We start from the raw sequence: 5,244 nt of genomic DNA, 5'->3' as shown, positions 1-5,244 counted from the left end.
CTCGGTCAGCTTCGAATCCGGCGGGCGAGAAAACCGGGCCGGGGCCCCGAGGGAGGCCCCGCCGAGGTTGGCCTCCGAATCCGAGATGCCGCAGGTGGATCCTCTGCCTCTCGTTCCCTCGGGGCTACGATGAAAAACAGCTCCTGGGGGTGGGTGTGCGTGTCTGTCTGTCTGCGTGTTTGTTTTGTATTAAAGAATTTTTAAACGTTCACCAAAAGTAGTACGTTACACCAAGGAGTACAATTAGCTACATTTTACCAATTTTGTTTCATCTGTCTCCTCCAGCTCATCTCCCTAATCTTAAGTGTTCTAAGGGAAACGGCTCATAAATCTGTCTCTAACACGAATGTTTAAGGCATAATCACGTCATCATGTAGTCCATGCTCAGATTTTCACAATTATAATCAAATTGTTTTTTCACAATTTGTGGCATCCGGGTCCAAATTAAGGCCGACCTGTTGCATCTGGTTCATGTTTAAGTCTCTAATTTGATAGCTTTGAAATTAGCAAACACCGTAGTTCTAGGTGGTATAAGGCAGCCTGACTGGACACAGTCACCTGGTGATTGATGCCCATTGGTTTGCATTCGCTTCTCCAAAATGTTTCCAGTGCACCTACCACGTGCTGTGATGGGACAGACACTTGGACTGGGGGAGGGGAGTGTTACTAAAGCCCAAGCCCTCGTGCCTGCCTTCAACTCAACCGTTTATGGTTACAGGAAAATAAGATGTTCTGATCCTTTGCAACCTGAACTCGTGGTAAAGACTCCAACAAAATCATCTCACTCAGGCTACTCTCTCTTCCTTGGCATTCCTCCAAACCTAGTTATGGAGGGCCTGGTAGTTTGAAACTTATCCTGAAAACCCTGGGGAGTAATTGATGGGCAGTCATGGTACTCTTTCCACCTAACTCCTCCCTTTTCTTCAAATGCTACCCAAAATTCTGTTCTTTCAGTGAAGTCTTTGATTCCCCAACCTGGTGAACACCATTGTCTCATCTGAGTTTCCACTACCTTTAGCTTGTGCCTCTCCTAGTTGGGTCTGCTGTGCCATTTGAATGGTATTTTGGTCTGAGTCTGAACTCCATTAATAGGCTGTAGGTTACTCGGGGAAATTCATTCTTCTGTACCCTGCAGGTCTGACTTTGAATGCAGTAAAGGCCTCAGTAATTTCAGTTTCCTCACTTCCTCTTTGCATTTTGAGACATTCGTAAAGAGCAGTGTGGAGTGGTGGTGGAGTTAGATTATGGGGGTTGGTGGCCTGATTCTGCCGTTTATTAACAATGTGACTTTGAGCAAGTTACTTAATTTTTCTGAGGCCATTTCCTCCAGGGTCAAGTTAGATTTAATAGTATTTATGCCATTGGCTTATTTTCAGGATTAAGAGTTAGAATACTGAGAACAGGAGCTAAAACCAAGTATATTAGCAATTGATTTTTGCCCACTTGCCTGTAGGCTGTTTCCATATCTATTCATTGCCTTTATTCATTTAAATCTTGGCTTCCTGAGCGGGATTCCCCAGCTTCCTCCATCAAGAGTCAAAAAGACTGGACTTTTCTGTTTCAGTTTTACTCAAACTTTTTTTTCTACAAGAGGAAAAAAATCCTCACTTGGTTCAATTTTAGTTTCTGATATTCTAGTGAAGAGTAGCTGGGTAAATTCCCTCCTTAGCTTGAAGTTACGCTTTTTATCTGTAAGCCAGCAGCATAGTTAATATTTTAATTTTGTTTCCATTTATTTATAATGTTTTCTCCATTTCTGAGTGTTCATTGTAGTCAGTATTGTTATCTGTTAATTTTATAGGTCAACAAGTTATTTCAGAACAGTTCTGTGTGTTCCAGCTGACACATGCTCTCCTCTCTGTCATCACATATTGAGTCCAACCTGTGTCACTGGGAGCACTATAACATTTCAGCCACTGACTCTGTATTTTTAAGGTAGCTCTTTTATTTTAGCTCCGTGTTTAGCTAATGCCATGAAGGGGACAAGACCTTTATCTCATTTCATGTGTCAGGCACCATAAAATGCTGAGTCACAGTCATCTGAGGGCTGCTCTCACTTGGCAAATGATTGAACGTTTGAGGCTCTAGCGATTTCAGATTTCTGCCAGGCTTATATTGTTGTTCAATTACTTTTTAAAATTTATAATAATTTGGTGTAATTGTGTGGGGTTGAGGTGGGGAGGAGGCGGGGAAGGACTAGGAAGGAAGTGTGTGAACTGAAAGAATTTTCAGGCCATGCATCCTGTTCACAACTAACACAGTACAGTCTATGAGATCCGTTACTTTACAGGTAGCCCTGTATGTATGATTTAGGCAGTTCAGGCAGTTTTGCTTTCAGCCTTTTATTTAATTAGTTTTGCATGTAGGGGGCAGGTGATGCCAGTTAAAATATTTTTCAGGGGATACAAAAGAAAGTGCTAATGGCTCTTGTCATGAAGATTTTAAGACTACAGTATTGATGATTGTTGGTACTCTGGGAAGAAAAAATTGTGGGGTTTGGACCACTAAATTCCTTTCAGTTCCTCAACTAGATTGTTCAGTGATGGGGCAACGTGGTTGTATATGGTATATACACACATCTATTTATACACACACACACACACACACACACACACACACACACACACATATACACACGTGTATATGACTATATGGTGTATAGCCCCACTGCTAACATGTCAAACTCAGTCATGTCAAACTTTTCCATATCAATTAGCATATTGTAAAGGTTCAATTTGCTTATAAATTGCAATGGTATAATAAACATAAGAATGGATGTCTAGCTCTCTGGGGAAAAATAGTGAAGAAAATATCTCTACATATTCATTCATTATCAAATATGTATTGTGAACCCATTAAGTATCAGACACTATCAGGATTAGGGATATAGTCATAAAATCCCTGCCCTCACAGAACTTACATCTAGAGGGGAAGACAGTAAACAAATGTGATTAACACATGGTAATATGTACTCTGGAGAAAAGGAAAAGGGATAAAGAGTATTGGGATTGGATACTATTTTTACTTAGGGTATATGGGAAGACTTAATTGATAAGGTTACATTTGAATTTCAATCTAAAATAAGTGAGGAGGGGCGCCTGGGTGGCTCAGCCGGTTAAGCAGCCGGCTTCGGCTCAGGTCATGATCTCACAGTTCGTGGGTTCGAGCCCCGCATCGGACTCTGTGCTGGCAGCTCAGAGCCTGGAGCCTGCTTCAGATTCTGTGTCTCCCTCCTCTCTCTGACCCTCCCTTGCTCGCACTGTCTCTCTCTCTCTCTCAGAAATAAACATTAAAAAATTAAAAAAAAAAAAAAAGAAGAGAGGATATTTGAGAAAACTTCCCAGGCAGTGGGCCTGCTAAGGCCCTAAGGTAGAACAGGCCTGTCTTATTTAGAGGAAGAAGGCAGATATGGCTGGGTACAGCTTGTTAGGGAGACAGTGGAAGGAGAAGGGGTAAAATCACAGAAGTTATGAGAGACCCAATTAGGTCCATTACAAAGACTTTGGGTTTTATTCTGTGATGAGAAGCCATTAGAAGGTTGTGAGCCGGGGTGCCTAGGTGGCTCAGTTGGTTAAGCATCCAACTTTGGCTAAGGTCATGATCTCGAAGCCTGTGGGTTTGAGCCTGTGATGGGCTCTCTGCTGATAGCTCAGAGCCTGGAGCCTGTTTCAGATTCTGTGTCTCCCTCTCCCTCTGTCCTTCCCCCACTCGTGCTCGGTCTCTCTGTCTCAAAAATAAACTATAAAAAAAAAAAGGTTGTGAGCAGAGGAAAGACCTAAGTTACATTTTATTTTTATTTTTTTTTAACATTTCTATTTATTATTGAGAGACAGAGAGAGACAGAGCATGAATATGGGAGGGGCAGAGAGAGGGGAGAGACACAGAATCCAAAGGAGACTCCAGGCTCTGAGTTGTCAGCACAGAGCCTGATGCAGGGCTTGAACCCACAGACCACAAGATCATGACCTGAGCCAAAGTCGGACGCTTAACCAAATGAGCCACCAGGCACCCCCTGAGTTACATTTTAAATGTATCACTCTGATAGCTGTGCTGAGAAGCTATTGCAATAAAACCCAGACTGAGAGATGACTTGGGCAAGATAGAAGAGGTGGGGTTGGTGTGGATTGGTTGGATTCTAGATGTATTTTGAACTTGGAGCTGGCAGAATTAAATGTTGGTTGGAAATGGGAGGTAAAATAGGTGTAAAAATAAAAGTTCATATTAAATTAGAGCTGCTTATTAAGACATTCATGGAGCAATATTAAACAAGTAGTTGGGTTTATAAGAATGGAATTTGAATGGGGGGGTGGTTCAGGCTAAAGATGTAAATTTGGAACCCCTTCAACATATTGATGGTGTATAGAGAGACAAGGCTGGATAAATTCATCTAGGATGGTGCATTTGAGAACTGCATGTTAGAACCCCTTAGTGGAGCTTTTTAAAAATTGCAGTGCCTAAGTCTCTCCTCCCAGAAGTCCTGACTGAAATGACCAGAAATAGGGCAGGGCAGTGTATTATTTTAAAAGTCTAAGATTCTGATTCTGTTTTTTGAACACTTAGATTGTTTACCCTTTTTTAAAAAACATTGTAAACAATACTTATATGGACAACCTTATAGTCTAATTTTTGTGTATACCTTTTGTTACTCCTAGGATACATTTCTAGAATATTTTTAATATTTCTGTCAATTTCAAACATGAAAAACATATAATTTTGTTCTGGAGTACAGTTTGTAAAATATTCCAAAGCTATGAATTTGCTTAATAAAATTTCCATGCCTGAAGCATTAGAATAATTGTTATTAAACAATTGATAATATAGATTAGGAAAATATTCAAAATCTGTAGTGACATTTTAGTGTCAAATCCTTCTCTTACACCTAGTGTTAAGAGGACTCAACATTGTTTAATCAGAAAAAAAAATCATAGTTAAAAAAAGAACAAAAATGAATAGAATACATAAAGCTCATTTAATTCTGATTTAGTCATCAAGGTAGTCTCAATCTTGGATTTAGTTTTTCTTATCAGGCACCTTCTTTCTTAGTGAATTTCATCAAAGTAAAATCACAGTATCAAAGATACACCAAATAAGATACTAAATAAGGATTAAGGAAACAAATTAGGAAGCTTAATTGCAGGGACCTAGGAGAGAGAAAGAGAAAGGTAGACAACCTGGGGTAGGAGGGCAACAGAGAAAATGGAGAAGAATGAATGGATTTGATATATATCTCAGAAGTCAAGGCTT

This window comes from Suricata suricatta, chromosome 16, assembly GCF_006229205.1.
Source record: "Suricata suricatta isolate VVHF042 chromosome 16, meerkat_22Aug2017_6uvM2_HiC, whole genome shotgun sequence".
NCBI lineage: Eukaryota > Metazoa > Chordata > Mammalia > Carnivora > Herpestidae > Suricata > Suricata suricatta.
This window is presented reverse-complemented; position numbering follows the sequence as displayed.